The 18,425-nt window shown below is 35.1% G+C and overlaps 1 protein-coding gene across 4 annotated transcripts in view; it reads left to right on the top strand.

Annotated features, from left to right (window-relative positions):
* The window catches only part of LOC105481157 (sperm associated antigen 16), a 1,164,883-nt gene that overhangs the window by 706,261 nt on the left and 440,197 nt on the right, over window positions 1–18,425 (top strand). The window lies entirely within an intron of this gene.

The raw sequence follows: 18,425 nt of genomic DNA on the forward strand, positions 1-18,425 counted from the left end.
AGAAGCAAATTTCATATACTGTATAATCCCCTTAAAAATATTAATACAAACATTGCTGATGAAATGATAAAGTGAAAGAATTTTTTTTAAAAATCTGTCAAGGTGCTGAAAATATTTCTAAGCAAGGGGGTTAAGGGTGACTTATATTTTCTTTGATACATCCTCGTATATTTTCCAAATCTTCTATGGTATACATATATGTCTATAATAATTGGAGAAATAATCCTTTTTAAAAATAGTGATGCATTTTTAGACCTTACGCAGTGTTTAAACAAATTTTACTAATTGCTTGGTGGCTGCTAGCATGATCGTTTTTCCACAGTCTTCTGACTCTACTTTTGCTGACTCTGCCCTGATATTTCATCTTGATTGATATAGTATGTGACTACTCCAGTCACCTTTGTTCCTCCATTCATTAAGGGAAGCATGAGGGCAAGATGAAATTCACACCTAGGCAGTTATTTTCTTCTGCTTTATTCTGACTCCAAACTGCTGCAGCTCTTGCAGGTCACGTGCAGCTCTGAGAGAGATTCAGTCAGAGTTCACTTTTTAAGCCCAGAGGTTCTCAGGCTGTATCAACTTTTGAATCACTTAGTTCAATCTAACTCTACTGTCTTTTTTTTTTCCTGTACATTTAAGTAGCCTTCATTATTTCTGTGATTTTTCTTACATGAGAACCTGTTATATTCAATATACCTCATATAGTTATTGTTATTTACATTCCACTATATGAACATAACAATTGTAGTAGGTCCTACCACTATTTCACCTTAAATTGCATTCTGATAAAATCTTCCATCAGCACCTTCTTTATGTTGAACTCATAAAATATGGCAGTCTACAAATCTATTTATCTCTTCTTAGGTATCCATTAGGGAATTGGTTTTCTATCACTTTGAGTTTTGCTCAATAAAACCCCTCAAATTCAACAGCCACCGTGCCCAGCTTCAACTGTTTTTTTTGTTTGTTTGTTTTTTTGAGACAGAGTCTCGCTCTGTCACCCAGGCTGGAGTGCAGTGGCACGATCTAGGCTCACTGCAAGTTCCATCTCTGGGTTCCTGCCATTCTCCTGCCTCAGCCACCCGAGTAGTTGGGACTACAGGTGCTCAGTTACTTTTTTTAAAGCCTGTAGTGTCAGGCTTCTACCAACGGAATGAAGAATTCATTAGGTTTAGAGTCTGGAGAGCTGAATTAAAATCCTGTATCTTTGGGCAATGAAAAACTAGCCTTTTTTACTTCAGCTCTTTTCTCTTAGCGAGACAAAGCTGCAGATTTGAAGTAAAAACTCCGAGCTATAAATCCTGGCTCTATCAGGTGTTAGTGGGTATTTGACATTGGACTCATTTCTTAATTTCTATGCATATCAGATCCAGTTTGTACAATGTGAATCATAATATATATCGCCTTGATAAAAATATGGGGTATTGAAATTACAAGTGTTTTGTAAATGGCAGAGAATTCTTCTAACTTTTGTACATAGCACATATAGATTCAGTGCTTATTTTTATACTAAGTTCCCATTCCCTTCAAGTGCTGACATCTTATTGGAGGACACAAATACAAATAATATCCATACAAAGAGTCAGATAACATACAGATGTACACGTAGTATAGACAGCTTGCAGAGCTAAGCAAGCATAGAAGTAAATACATGGTGTTTGAGGTGGGGTTTAAAGAGAGAATAAAAATGGGAGCAAGAACTACCATAGTTGTGAAGTGGTGTGAAGTTAACTTTGGCTAGAGTAGAAAACAGTAAGACAGGTGAAGACATGGTAGAAGATGAGGTTTGCAAAGCATTTTGAGGCAGATAGAAAGCTATTAATAGGAGTTTGGACCTTTTTCCTTGGTTTAGTGGGGAGCCGTTGGAGCTCTTTAATAATTCTTCATCCAGATTATGGCCAGTTGATACCTATGGCTTATATATTTTTGATTTAATATCAAATGGCAATAGGAGATGCCCGGTGGTTAATCCTGATATGATATGGTTCAAATGTTGGTGTTCCCTCCAGAATTCCTGAAATTGATGTAGAAACTTAGTCCCAAATATCAACAGTATTAAGAAGTGAGGCATTTAGGAGGTGATTAAGGCATGGGGGCTCCCCTCTCAGTGGGATTTAGACCTTTATAAACGAAGCTTCACATAGCATTTGGCCTTTTCTTCCCCTTCCTTGCCTTCTGCTATGTGAGGACACCGTGTTCAAGACACCATCTTGGAAGCAGATACTAGGACCTCATCAAATGCTAAATTTACTGGCGCCTTGACCTTGGATTTCACAAACTCCATAACTATTAGAAATACATTAATCTTTTTTTATAAATTATATAATCCCAGGTAATTTTGTTATGGTAGCACAAGACTAAGGCAATTTCTGAAACCTGGCACCCTGAGCGCAGGTGTCAGTTTAATAAACTGAGTGTGGGTAACATGTGGAAGAAAAAAAATAACCTTTAGCCACTATGCTTATAATTATTTAAGTTTAAAAAAATGGCACAGTAGTTGTCTCACTCCGTTTGGGCTACTATAAGAAAATGCCTTAGACTGAGTAACTTATGAAAAATAAATTTATTTATCACATTTTTGGAGCCTGGAAAGTCTAAGATCAAGATATCAGCAGATCTGGTGTTTGGTGAGGGCTTGCTGCCTGCTTCAAGTATGGTGTCTTCTTGCTGTGACCTCACATGGTAGAAGGAGCAAAAATGTTCCCTCAGACTTTGTTTATAAGGGTATTAATCTCATGCAGGGTTTTTCCCTCATGACCTAATCATCTCCTAAAGATCCCACATCTTAATACTCTTGCATTGGAGATTAGGTTTCAGTGTGTGAATTTTGGGGAAACACAAACATTTAGACCATAGCAGTAGTGAAATATTGTCGGTCAAGTAATGCTAAAAGTTTTTCTTTTTTTTTTTGGTTTATTTTTAAAAGCTTTTTTATAGATAGCATCTTACTGTGTTACCCAGGCTGGAGTGCAGTGGCACAATCTTGGCTCGTTGCAGCCTGTGCCTCCCAAACTCAAGTGATCTGCCCATCTCAGCCTCCTGAGTAGCTGGGACTATAGGCACCCACCACAATGCCCAGCTAATTTTTATATGTTTTTGTAGAGATGGGTTTCACCTTGTTGCCCAGGCTGGTCTCGAGCTCCTGAACACAAGCAATCTTCCTGATTTGGCCTCCCAAAGCACTGGTTTACAGGTGTGAGCCACCACGTCCGGCCAAGTAATGCTAAAAGTTTATAACAGCACACTATTGGTGAAAATGACTGGGCGTAGGTTCTGTAGGCATACCTTTTTAAAGTACATCCTGGCCTCATTGGAGTATTTTGTAGATGTCCTTCCAAGGATATGCATGAACATAAACAATTCACATAATATGTACATACATATGTTTATCATAAAGAGTGAATGCAAAATAAAAATATATGGAGTGAATATTTGGCAGAGTACATTTAGTTTACATAATTATACCTTTTGCTCATAACCCTGACAGAACAGGTCTAATTTTAATTAAGCATGACTACAGTTTTCCTACGCTAATCATATTAATGTTATACTTGTTTTGATACCACATAAAGTAATTAGGTTGTTTTTGATGGTAGTGAATATAATATGTATATTAACAAATTGGCATCTGTTTTATTTCATTTTTCATTTCAATTTAAATGTAATCAACCAATAATGACCCTAGTAAGCTAGTTAATAATTAAGATAAGCATTCTTCCACTAAAGTTATATAGTTTATTTCAAAACTTGTTTTTAATACATTTTCAAAGATATTAATCAGAAACGTTCAAGAGAAATTGATATTCTGAGCCAATTATTCATATTCTAAATCTAAATACATTAACAGCACCTTTTCAATCATAACTATTGCATCGTTAGTGCAAAGCTACATAGTGCTAATTATTTTATTTACCTGTACATTGAATGAATGCTATGTTAAACCTTTTTAAATAATTGATAATTTATGAAATACTAATATATGCAAAACTGAACTATACAAGTTTTTCAAAAGTATATCTGCCATCTTTTGATTATATAAACACAATGTATACTACCTGAGTGAAAAATTAACATATTATATTTTTATTATGTTAAAACATATATAACATACAGTTTTCCATTTTAACCATTTTAAATGTAGAGTTTCCAGTGGCATTAACTATATTCACAATATTATGCAACCATTACTAGAATCTATTTCAGAATTTTTGTCAGCCCAAACAGAAACTATGTTCCTTAAAAAGTTAAGCATACAATTACCATATGATCCAGCAACTCTCCTTCTAAAAATATACTACAAAGACTTGACAGCAGATACTCAAACAGATGCTGGTACACATACATATGTTTAACTTCTTGAGAAACAGTGAAAGTGGTTTCCACAGTGGCTATATCATTTTATATTCCTGCCAGCAATAAATGAGGATTCCAATTTCTCCACATCCATGACATGCTAACATGTGCTGTTTTCTGTTTTTTTTGTACAGCCATCCTATTAAGTGTCAAGTGATATCTAATTGTGTGTGTGTATGTGTGTGTGTGTGTTTAATTTTGTTTTTTGCGGGTGCATAGCCATATATATTTATGGGGTATATAAGATATTTTAATACAGGCATACAATGTATAATTATCACATTCAGGTAAATGGGCTATTCATCACCTCAAGGATTTATTCTCTGTGTTACAAATAATCCACTTAAACTCTTTTAGTTACCATTGTGATTTTGAATTGCATTTTCCTAATGACTAAAAATGTTGAGCTACTTTTCATATGCTTATTGGCCATTTTTAAATTGGATAGACGTTTCATTTGGAGAAATGTCTACTCAAGTCTGTATTAATCAGAGAAACAGAATCCATAGGAGATATATATTTATTATAAAAATATACATATAAATATATATAATATAGATATATAAAAAGAGATTTATTGTGAGGGACTAACTTATACAATTATGGAGGCTGAGAAGTCCCATGACTTCTGTCTGCAAGTTACAGGCACAGAAAAGATGTTGGAGTAGTTCAAGTTCAAACCTGAAAGCCTGAGAATGAGGCACACTGATACCTGATGCAGGAGAAGGTGATGTCCCAGCTCAAGCAGAGAACAAATTCACCCTCTCTCGTTTTTGCTGTTTTTGTGTCTTCAGTGAGTTGGATGGTGCCCACCTGCACTGGTGAGGATGACCTTCTTTATTCAGTCTACCAGTTCAAACACTACTCTGTTTAGGAAATCCCCTCACAGATCCACCTAGAAATAATGTTGTGTCAGCTACCTGGGTGTCTCATAATGCAGTCAAGTTTACACATAAAATTAACCATCACAGAGTCCTTTATTTATTTTTAATTTGCTTTTTGTCTTTTTGTTGTTGACTTGCGGAAGTTCTTTTTTATATTCTGGATATATATTCTAAATAAAACCATATAATTTTTCCCTTATCAGGTATATGATTTATAAATATTCTCCTCCACTCTGTGGGTTGTGTTTTCACTCTCTTGATGGCATCTATTTTGATTCCCTTATTTCCTTTAGTTTGTGTTCAGCTAGTGTTTTGACATAGATTTTCTTGAATTCCAAGTGCTGGGAAACAAAACAAAACAAAAAAACACCTCTCAGTGTTTGATGATTAATTCTGTGGCTGGGTCACTCCTTTAAGATTTAGCCAGCCCAGCTGAAGCTCTTCCTCAACCTTTACTTCCTACTTGTGCTGAGTGTGGACATCAGCCAGTGATGAAAGCTTAAGGTTTTCTTGGGTCTTTTTTGAGCATGCATCCTATCCTAGACATGTCCTTGGTTTCCAAATTCCCCAGTATATACAGGCACTTTTGAGTGTTTTCATTTCCCAAAGAAATTATCTTCCTGGCTTTTTCTCCCAAGTTTTAGGCAGTCAGTTGTGTGTCTTCATGGTAATCTTTCTTTTACCTCAGTTGGCTTCAGGTTCTTCATTTGCCTTCCCTTTTTGAACAGCACCTTCTGTTTCGTCTGCTCTTGGTGGAATCCAAGGTATGAAACAGAAACAAGTACATTATGTCAGCCCTCAGGTAGCACCCAAACAGGTTAGAACAGACACACACAATCATTTTTCAATAAACCCTGCTCTGCTCCTTCCAGAACCAGAGGTCAGGGTTCCATGCTGAGAACATGGGTTGCCATCTTCAGGACTGCAGCAAAGCCATGGAGAAGTTTGAGGTTTGGGTAAGGGCGAGTAAGAATGCCACAATTTTTTCCTACCATTTTTAAATTGCCACTTTTTTTTTTTTTTGATTCAGCATTCATTTGGTTACTGTATACCTTTGACTCTTTCTAGAATTCTGACAAAGTTGGTTTTGATAGTTCTGCTTGTTTTTAAATGATTTTTGTGAAGGCACAGATGTTTGGAGCTGCCTAATCTGCTGTTTTGTGGATATCGCTCTCCTTTACTGTAATTTTATATTCCAATTTAAGTTAATGGAATTAGTAAGTAAACCTGTGAATTATATGACATGCATTATACTAAGTACTATAGGAGGTATGCTGGTGGAAGGTGGACCCTCAAGAATTTGAGAGGTAGATAGGTAGATATGACCTGCATATACATATCTATTACAGCAGGTAGATTATGACCTGTAGTAAACCAAGGGAGTCAAGAAAAGGTTAATAAGGATAACTTTTAAGGTGGACTTTGTAGCTTAACTAGGATTTTTATAGTTAGTGATAATAGGGAGAAAAAGTTTAGCTGGAAGAACTGAATAGAATCCTGTTTTATGGGTGTATAGGCTATTTGTAGAGTTTTGGTGGAAGATAGAGCCAGATCATCATAATTATTCTATATCTTATTTAAAAGACAGTGAAAATAAAAGCTTTTAAGCAAAGAAATGCTACGATTGAAGCTCCTGCTTCAGAAGATTAGTTTGGCAGTGGTGGACAGAATGCATTGAGCCTACAAATGCTTATGTATATACATAAAATTATGTATACAATAAATGTGATTATATTAAGCCTTTTGAAATCTAGGAACTCTTAGTTTAAGTCAATAGATAAATAGATTTGCTTATTTTAAAACCCATCTAACAATTATGACACCTAAGATTTTAAAAATACTAGGCAAATGCAGTTAAAAAACAAATTATGTTAAAAATTGATTTCAGAGTATGTTTCAGTGAAATACAATAAATACTACCAGAAAGTTACTTATTAAAATACAATTTAGAATCCACAATAAAAATAATCATGCTATGAGCCAATGCTTATTGCATGCTTCCTATATGCCAGGAAATGTCTGATGTTAATTTATATATGCTTTCTATAAGTACATTATTTTAAGTGCTTTATAAGTGGCTGCTCATGTAACTCTCATGCTAGCCTGTCAGTTAAGTACCATTTTCATCATATCATTTTATGAATGAGGAATCTGAGACTTCTATAAATTAGGGAACTTGGCTTGCCACATAACCAGCAAATAGTAGAGACGGGATTTGAATCCATTCACTCAGGCTCACAGATTTTGATCTTAACTGTCACATGGCACTTTCTTCCTTGATAACAGTTATCAAGAATCTAGTATTTAAAAATTATATAAAAATTACTCAGTGTGAACGTGCGCTACTATTCATGAAAAGAAAGGGTAACTCAAATGGAGAGACCAAAAACACAGAATCCTAAACAAAAAGGTATAGAGAGCATTTGGGGGCAGGGATCAGAGTTGGCAATAATTAAGAACTACCAATATTTGCCTAGTTGGATGTTAAAATTGCTGTGGACCTATGTCTCCTTTATGCCTTTTATTTTTTGCCTTTTTGAACAGGAATGTCGACAACTGTTATCCTCTGTTGTCTGCCAGGATATTGGGTATGGGGGGTCAGTAACCTGCCTCTAGCTCTAGATAGAGATGAAATATACTCAAGGGGCTGTATTTAAGTAAATTTATCCAGGTAACTGTATTTAAGTACCTACACTCCAGGAATCTCATCCATGCCTGGACCTAGATAAAAGCATATGAACCTCAAGCTGATGCTAAAATGGGATGAGATTTTGAGGAAACCTGGGGGGCAGTGTGTGTATTTTTCATATGTAAGGGAATTTGTATTGTGGAGGTCAGAGGATAGCAGTAACCTCCAATACAGTCCTTGATGATCTCACCTCAGTGTAATTCACATCTTGGTATGGTCCCTTCCCATATCCCAGGCTTGGTCTCCGACCAACATAATATAGCAAAAGAGAGGGCATATCACTTTGGGAGTAAGTATATGTTATCGCATTCATTTTCCATTGCTACTGTAACCAATTCTTACAAAATTAGCAACTTAAAACAACACCCACTTATTATATCACAGTTCTAAAAGTCAGAAGTCCTGTTGGGCTCAGCTAACTGTGTTCTTGCTGTGAGTTTCTCAAGGCTGAAGTGAAGGCGTCAGCCAGCTACGTTTTTATAGTTTTTATAGTGAGGTTTTAGGAAAAAACAAACAAACAAAAACCACTTCCATGCTCATTCAAGTTGTAAGCAAAATGCTGTTGCTTGTGGCTGAAGAATGAAGGTCCTCTTTCCTTCCTGTCTGTCAGTCAGAGGCCACCCTGAACTCCTAGAGTTCTCTCTTCAAGCCTTTCACCTGGGCCCCAAATGGCACATCAAATTTTTCTTACATTGCAATTTCTCTAAATTCTTCTGCTATACCTCTCCTGACTCCAGCAGAATAAAATGTCTCTTTGCACATGTGATCATATCCTACACCCCACCAATAATCTTGTATAATCTAGGTTAATCTCCCTATTTTATAGTCACTGATTATTAACCTTAATTACATCTGCAAGTCCTTTTTGCTACATAAGTTAATATACTTAAAAGGTCCAAAAATTAGGGCATGAACATCTTAGGAGGGTATATTACTGTTCTCCAAAGAGACAGAAACAATAGGGTATATACGTGTGTGAGAGGAGACCTATTAGTTAAGGACTGGTTTTGAAGATTTGAAGATATATATGGATCTGCTCTGTCTGTCACCTTCTGTATATATATCATCTGATACACACACACACATATATATTAACAGGTGAATATATATGTGTGTGTGTGTATGTGTGTGTGTATAGCCTGCCTTCTTATTTATAGATTTAAGGGTCCAAGGACCTCTTTGTGTTTTGTACTGTCACTGTTCTTTTTAATTAAAACTGGCGATTCTGGTGACATAATCTGCATACAACTTTGTAGATCTTCTGTGGATCTTGTTAAGGATCACTCCATTGACAAAATTTATGCCCCTGCATCTTTTCTATATAAGCCTCTTCTCTAACCTCTTCCACTGAGATGGCTGAGATACTGTACTCTTTACCTTCTTGGAATCTCTCTCTACTTTTTTTGTTGAGAGGATTTATGATGCATACTGTTAAATTCTTTATAGGGCTTTTTTTCTTCTTCTTCTTTTTTCTGACCACCAAGTACTATGAGACACCAACTTTGACTTTTCTGGAGTCTTAACAAAGGCTTTTAGAATCACATCATTGGATTCTACTAATTCTGTCCTTGTTTCCCATCTTGAGATATTGGAAATCTTCACAACCAGTCCTTAACTAATAGGTCTCCTCTCACATTTTACTCTACACAGTATATTCAACATTCTTACTGGAAATTTCCTCAGCTGGATCACCCCATTTGTTAGGTACATTTTCCATCTTCCACATTACTGCAACTAACAGGTTTGTTGAACATTTTGCCACTAAGTAACAAGAATATTCTTTTCTTCAAATTTCCAATAAAATTTTCCTTTCTTTCCCTTAAGTGTTCACAGGCAGCCTCCTCAACATCAAAACTTTTGCTAACAGCCTGTTCAAGGTTTCCCTAAAACTCTTCTTAAAACCCTTCTAGCTACTTCCTATTGCCTGGTTTCAAAATGATTCCACATATTAGGGAGGGAGAGAAAGAGGGGAGAAATAAAGATGGAAAATAATATCTCTTATAAGCTATCTCAGAAATGAACATACCATCACTTCTGATATGTTCTATTGGTGACATATTCTATTGGTTACAATCATCAAATCTGGTACAATGTGGACAGGGTGTACAGAAGGGTAGAAATAGCAGGAGGTGGGGACTCCTAGGGGTCTCTTGGAGGCTGACTACTACACTACAACTTCTGGCCTACAATTAGTCATGTCCCTCTTTTTAAATTAAAAAAAACGTTGGAGGGTATGAAATTATACTTTATAATTCAGGAATGTTTGTCTCAGGGAAATTAAGACTCTTATCCAAGATATTACCCAGACAATTGAAACCTAACCCACCTGTATTATTCCTTTTCCTACTGCTATAAAGAACTGCCCGTGACTGGGTAATTTGTAAAGGAAAGATGTTTAATTGACTCCCAGTTCTGCATTGCTGGGGAGGCCTCAGGAAACTTCCAATCATGGCAGAAGGCAAAGGAGAAGCAGGAACCTTCTTCTCAGGGTAGCAGGGTGGAGTGAGTGCAAGCATGGGAAATGCCAGACAGAAAACCATTAGATCTCATGAAAATTCACTATCATGAGAACAGCATGGGAGAACCCACTCTCCCCCATAACCCCCCCCACCCCCCCACCCCCGCACCGCCGCACCCCCCCACCCCCGATCCAATTGCCTCCACCTGGCCCCTCCCTTGACACGTGAGGATTATGGAGATTACAGTTCAAGGTGAGATTTGGGAGATTTGGGTGGAGTCACAGACCCAAACCATATCACCACCTAACCCTCATGCCTCACCTAAAACCTTATGCCTTTTCTCTTGCAATAAAATGGAATGCCCTGAGATCTATAGCTATGTGTAGTACTGTTTCCCAGAGTACATAATATTTCCATACTGCTTTGAGCTTTTGAAATTGTCTATCTTTTCCAGTTTTTCTTTATCTTAGCCTTTGATTTCTGTCTTACCTCACTGGAATAAGTGTTCCAGATGGATAAATTTTCTCTCCACTCTTCCAGATTACTGTGTTTTTGTTTGCAATAAACATGTATGGCATTGTCTATAGCATCATGAAAGAACCAGACTTACTGGAATCACATGAAAAGTAAGAGTAGGCCAGGTACAGTGGCCTGTAATCCCAGCACTTTGGTAGGCTGAGGTGGGTGGATCGCGAGGTCAAGAGATCAAGACCAGCCTGACCAACATGGTGAAACCCTGTCTCTACTGGAAAAAAAAAAAAAAAATATATATATATATATATATATATACACACACACACACACATATCTATATAATATCTATCTATCCATCTGTCTGTCTGTCTGTCTGTCTATCTATCTATCTATCTATCTATCTATCTAAGAGAGTGAGCAAGCAACCCGGTATACTGGTGTGTGCCTGAAATCCCACTACTTGGGAGGCTGAGGCAGGAGAACTGCTTGAATCCAGGAAGTGGAGGTTGCAGTGAGCAGAGATCACACCACTGCACTGCAGTCTAGGCGACACAGCAAGACTCTGTCTCAAAAAAAAAAAAAAAAAAAAAAAAGAAACGAAAGAAAAGTAAGAGTAAATATGTTCTGAGTAAAAATCTATGTGCGTCTTCCTGTATTCGACTGTTTTGGTTGTCATAACAAAATACTACAAACTGAGTGGATTAAACAACAGAAATTTATTTCTCACAATTCTAAAGGCTGAGAAGTTCGAGATCAAGATATCAGCTGACTTACTTCCTGTTGATAGTTCTATTCCTGTTGTGTAGATGGCTGCCTTCTCACTGTGTCCTCACTTGGCAAAGAGAGTGAGAGAGCCTTCAGGTTTGAATGCTGCTATAAGAATAGAAATCCTTTCAGATCAGTGCTTCACCCTTAAGAACTCATTTAACTCTAATTAATTCCTTATTCTAAATCATGCTTTAATGTTTGAGTTTGTGGGGGACACAATTCAATTCATAGGACTTCCGATAAGGAAAAAATATAGTGCTTTGACTTTGGGATATTATAGTATTCAAGGAGCTCTTTTTTCCAATGGAGTTTTTGTTTCTTTACATTATTTTTCTCAGTATTAATCCAGACAGTGAGTTTTTCGTATATTTATGTTCCCGATAATTAAGTTACTGATTATATATGGAGTTTCATTATTGCTGCTATTTTAGAAATATGTATTTCCTGAGTTTCAGGTTCAGAACACTTTTCTTTTAAAGGAAAACAGACAAAATACACTCATTAAAGAGATTAATAGTAATGGAGGAAAATGAAAATAGTATACCTATAGGTGGACTTGAATTTGTTTTCACTCACTTAAGTAACTCCTTATTAGAGGATCAGATTGGTTTGATATTAATATAAAGAGCACAACAAACCCATTATATATAATAGATTCATAGTATACAAAGCCACTGATATATTGTGGTAGATTATATGAAGCTATTCTCATCATTGCCCTTCTGGACGTACATACACACATGCTCATAGTAATCAAATGGGTTCATTGACAAAAATTTTAAAGTCCCAATTTAATTCATGAAGGTATCCATTTCTTGGATTAAAATTGTAGTTTCTGAATTTTTTTACATTTTGAAAACACTATACCTTTTTCTAAATTATATATTTTTTTCTATTTGTAAGGAAAATATATAGCTTACAACAGAGACAGAGAAAATATTGAATATACTAAAGTTAGCAACTAATATATGTTATAGACTATAATAAATATGTCCTTAAAATTAGTGAAATATAAAATGATGTTATAATGTTAGAGTTCTAGTTACTACTATATTCAATTTGTATTCAATTTGCAGCAATTTAAAAGTTATTAACCTATATTCTAAAGTTAGTAAATTATATTAAGACAGTAATTTCAACAATAAATATAGTAAGAGGCTCCCATGTGTCCATATATTTTGATACATTTGTCTGAAATCATTTTAATAAGCAATTTAAAAACTCACAAAATAGTCTTTCTAATATTTGCCCTCAAAACAACTCTGAGAGGTCAACTGTTTAATATATTTAATGTAATATCTATTATATTCTCAATTTTACCATTCTTACTAATGAATTATGTTATGATTTTATTGCCTTTGGAATTGAAAGCAAGATAAAAGATCCTTTTTGTATTTTATACTTACATAAAACAAAGTCTTGAAGTACTTTTTAGCTCTGAAAAGGAATGATAACAATGACTATTTGAAAATAAAATATATCTTTTGCTGTAGAAAACATAAGCAAATACAACTTGTTACCAAGGTATAGTTTGTGGGGGCGGTGTGTGTGTGTGAGTGAAAGAGAAAGTGGTCATGTCTATGACATACTATGGTATATATTTGAGATTATAAACTGAAAAAGCAACTCAAACACTTGACAACGTAAAAGATAACTGAACATGAGATGACAATTGGAAAGTTAACCTTGAAGTGGTCTGGAAAATCACATTATTTGCTTTGTTTTTGATTTGTCAATGGAGACCAACATAAATTCTCCATGTAATGGTAAGTCATTAAAAGTCATAAAATATAGTTTAATAGCACTGCAATTTTATTTTAATAAATGTTATAATTACTATAATTTTAAAAACTTGCCTGAAATTAATTCTAATCATCAAAAATACAACTTCTAACAAAATTTTCACTCTTGAATATTTACTTTAAATCGTATCGTCTTCTATAAATTCAATACTTTTGGGAGCAATGCTGTGAAATGTAGAATAAATATCAGTCATTGCTATTGAAAATTGTTAACTTAAAAAATTTTAATAAAGGGATAAGATTATAACTTTGTGCTTACGATTTTTAAAAAAGTGCAGTACCCTGTTTTACAAATACATGATTGATAAAATTATTTGGAAATGCTATATATACCAATCATTTTTAGGTCATTTGAAAGTTTCATGTTTTGCCTTAAAATAAGAGAACAAATTTAAAGTGAACCAGCTCAAGTGTATTAAGAAAAAGTTTGAGGCAGTTTGTTTTTCAGAAATAATAATAATAATAGTGTTATAGTCTCAGATTATGCTTTATGCCAAACGCTGGTATTGTCATCTTTGGTTTCTGGATAAGATTTTACTGATGTCTTAGGTATTATTTTAACAAATGTCATAATTTATTATAACTGCTTAATGCACTCAAAATTGTGTAAAGCCTCTTATAATTCAGACTCAAATTTAACATAATTGTGATGGTACTTTGAAAAGCCTAAAATGTTACATGAAAGAAGAATCTGGAGGTACCAATAGCTGCATGATCTACAAACAATATGAGTTTTTGTATCAATATTTTCACACTTTCCCCAAATGAAGTCTTTTTTTCTTGAGTATCAACAAAATTTTATAGTGTTCATTTAGCTTGCTTGTCATTAGTTAACATTATGTATTGTGTACAATCACAATTGGGGGTGTTGAGGAAGCTCATTACCTACTATTTTTGTCCTCCATTGTTCAGAACATAATGTAGATAGAAAATGATAAAAACAATACCTTAGATTCCTAAGCATAGGGCATGACAGTAATATCATAGTAGTGACATTGGAATCAGCATGCAAGTTATTATAAATTCCTGTCCTTATCATATACATCATACATAAAAACAGAAGAGATAATGAGTGCAAATAAAGAAGTGGAACTGAGTGGGATTAACCTCAGTATTAAGAGATTTTGTGAGTAGCACAGCATTCTTTTCATGTGCTAGCTGAAACTCCCAATGGCAAATTGAATGCTGCTTATGTCGTTATATGCATGAATGAATATGATTGAAATAATGCATATGTTCTTATATCAAATCCAATTTCACAAATATTATCAACCAACTAAAAAGTCTAATTGCTGATTAGAGAACTTATTACGGAGGTTCTTCTGAATATGCTTCAAATTGACATTGCATACTGGACTATGTCTCATTTATGATTTAGGGAACAAAATGCTTGACAGTGTACACACACCGAGCCATAGTACACACATATGTCTATATACATACACAAATGCATCCAAATATATACAATATATAAAATGCTATGCAGTATATCAAAGCTTTCTCTGTGCTCTTTAAACGTGGATGAATGGATAGCAAAGCTCACATAACTCTCCAGAACCACATTTTCTCACTTCCTCTACCTTAGTAAAACAATTCCACATGTGGTCCTTTCTCTGTCATACAATGTTATGTCTCCAAAACCTAGCACATTGCATGGGACATGGGAAGTAGTCAGTGGATCACCTTAGTTCAAGCATCTTCTGCTTCAATCATGCTTTATGGGGCCACAGATGTTTTGAGAAGATGCCTTAGTTATAGCTTTAGTGAAGCAAAGGGTGCAGCAGAGAAAAGCCAACATCCTTACCATGATCCTAAAGCATATGCCCTCCCTCACTCACAACTCCTTCTCCAGCCATATATGCCATCACTCTCCCCATTCCTCTCTCTAGTCCTGATGCTACTAGCCTCTGCAGGTCTTCCAAATAAGCTTATGCCTCAGTGACCTTACTGTACCTGGAAATCCCTTCCTCAGATATCCACATGGCTTATTCCCTCACTTCATTCAAATCTCTTTTTATGAATCATCTTATTAGAGAAAACTCCCCTAACTACCGACTTAAGTGGTACCTTCCACCACTTTTTAAAACATTTATTGAACTTATCACAATAGCATGTCTTAAATATGTATTTGCCTATTGTCTGAAAAACACAAACACAATAATGTAAGCTTGAGGAGAGGAGTAGTTTATCAGAATTGTACTCTGTCCTACTGCTTAGAATTGAGCGTAGAAAACAGAAGTTCCTCAAGAAGTGTCCATGAAATGAGTGAATAAATTAAGAACTGGGTCCCTAACATCCATGTCAATACGTTTTTGGTTTTGTTTCATTTTGTTTAACATAATTGACTTCTAGTCTAAAAATAGTTTGAATTTTTAAAGTTTGATTTATTAAATCCTGTGTTACTAGGTAGCACAAATTCTATGTATTTTTGATGATACTGAAGATAATTCTATAAATTATTAAATAAGTTTACAAAAGCAAAATGAAAATAGTTTGTAAAACCATTCTTATATTCAAATACTGACAAATCTATTTGTAAAGATAAATCTAACTTTTTGTTTTAGCAATAGGGTTTTGATAAAAATTTATATTATTTTGCCAGGAGGCTCATATAAACCTGAATCTGGTATTTTAAAGCACTTTCTCCAAATAAAAATCTACATAGATCTCTGCACAAAAGCATCAAAGTCAAGTGGACAGAATTTAGAAGCTGGAACAATGCAAACTTATGGCTGAATGTAAACTGGGACAATAATCAGTACCCTCAGGGTGTGTGTGCAAAGAGAAAGGAAATAAAAGGATGGAGTGCTCAAATAGTATTCATTCTCCTAATCAGTTCTATCATATGGAGAATAATAGAAAGCCAGACAAGGAAATAACAGAGGCTATTGAAGACAGGCCATATCTTCATGAGCTCAGAGAAAGAGCAGAGTTACGCAAGGAATGACCCTCCAACATGTGATGGCCTGCACACTAATGAATTTGCTATATTCTATGTCATGGATACTGATAAATCCAATTGAGAACTCCTCTTTCTATTTGAAGGAATGAGAAAAAGGAGTTGTTTTGTGTACTGTGATAAATATGGACTCGAAATGTAAATTAACCCAATGATTACTACAAAGCAGGGGGGAGTAAGGATCTAGAACTAGAAATACCATTTGACCCAGCCATCCCATTACTGGGTATATAGATTATAAATCATGCCGCTGTAAAGGCACATGCACACGTATGTTTGTTATAGCACTATTCACAATAGCAAGACTCGGAACCAACCCAAATTTCCATCAATGATAGACTGAATTAAGAAAATGTGGCACATATACACCATGAAATACTATGCAGCCATAAAAAAGGATGGGTTCATGTCCTTTGTAGGGACATGGACGAAGCTGGAAACCGTCATTCTCAGCAAACTATTGCAAGGACAAACAACCAAACACCGCATGTTCTCGCTCACAGGTGGGAATTGAACAATGAGAACACTTGGACACAGGGTGGGGAACATCACACACCGGGGCCTGTTGTGGGGTGGGGGGATTGGGGAGGGATAGCATTAGGAGATGTACCTAATGTAAATGACGAGTTAATGGGTGCAGCACACCAACATGGCACATGTATACATATGTAACAAACCTGCACATTGTGCACATGTACCCTAGAACTTAAAGTACAATAAAATAAAAACAATGCCAAAGACAAAAAACAAACAAAAAAAAACCCCACCAATATGGAGGCTTAGTATTCTTATGGGAATATAGACAAAGAGATGTTGCCTTTTCTGGGGTGATATGGGAAGATTTCAAAGAGAAAGTGAGATTTGAGGTGGACCATGAAAGTTGGGCACAATTTGAATTGCCCAGGGTCCAGGAAGGCATTTTAAGATGAGCAAATATTATGAGCTCTGGAGGAGAAATATTCAAAGAACCCATGAGTATATGAGTTTGGCTGGACTATATTTTTCTCACTATTTATTTTAGTTTTTTTCTATGTCATGTATTATATTTAGTTACTAATTATTCAGTTCTATCATATATTTGTCAAGATAAATATTTGTTTAGCATATATTTAAATATAGTTATTTTAAGGGGTCGTATTTTGGATTATGTTTATGTTTATACATTAGCTTAGAAAAGTACTGAAATCCACAAAAATATGGTATATTTTAAGTAAAAGGAAATTAAAACCATATAAAATGTTTTATTGTTAAACCTATGAAATACTAGGGCAGTTACAAAGAAACAATTAAACTGATTTGTTAGAAAATGTCGGTGACAGAAATAGCGTACACTGTCTGGTAGAAACTTTGCCTCCAAACAGCTATTTTCATATCACACTTTCATATTTCCTTAGGAGACATAATAGATTTTAAACTATGCCTTATTACTATGTTGTGAAGTTGGGAAAAAAGAAAATAGACTGTGTATGTAACTATAGCACTTTAATAAAATATAGTATTAGTATTTGTCTAATTTAATAATGCCAATTAACTGAAAACAGATTCTAGTCAATTTGTCTGCCTCTAGCATAGCAAAAAAAAATCTAAGAAACTGTCAAATGTGTTTTTAAAATAAAGTTTATATTTTATGTTAAAAGAGAGGCAAAACAAAATGCTACAAAACATTTCTTTTTATTGATCTTGAGATCTGAGCAAATTTATACTTTATGGGAATCCCAGTAGGGAAAATAGAAGGACATCTAAAGTTCATTTCCTCAAGGTGGGGGAAGTCTTCTGAATGGGTCATGCATTATATTTATTTGCATACTCATCAGCCATTTATTAACTCATACATGTATTTATTCACTCATTCAGTTTAGTCTAAACTTTGACTCCTTTTCACATGGCCCTGTCCTTGTCCTAACTCGGGCATGACACTTTCCAGTTTCTTCTGCCAAACCTGCTGCCTGCCTATCTCATTCTGCCTTTCTCATTAGATCTGAATTAGGACCTCAGAAGCTCCCTTACCTGTAGGATATAGACAGTCTGAATTTTGGA

This window comes from Macaca nemestrina, chromosome 11, assembly GCF_043159975.1.
Source record: "Macaca nemestrina isolate mMacNem1 chromosome 11, mMacNem.hap1, whole genome shotgun sequence".
Classification (NCBI taxonomy): Eukaryota; Metazoa; Chordata; class Mammalia; order Primates; family Cercopithecidae; genus Macaca; species Macaca nemestrina.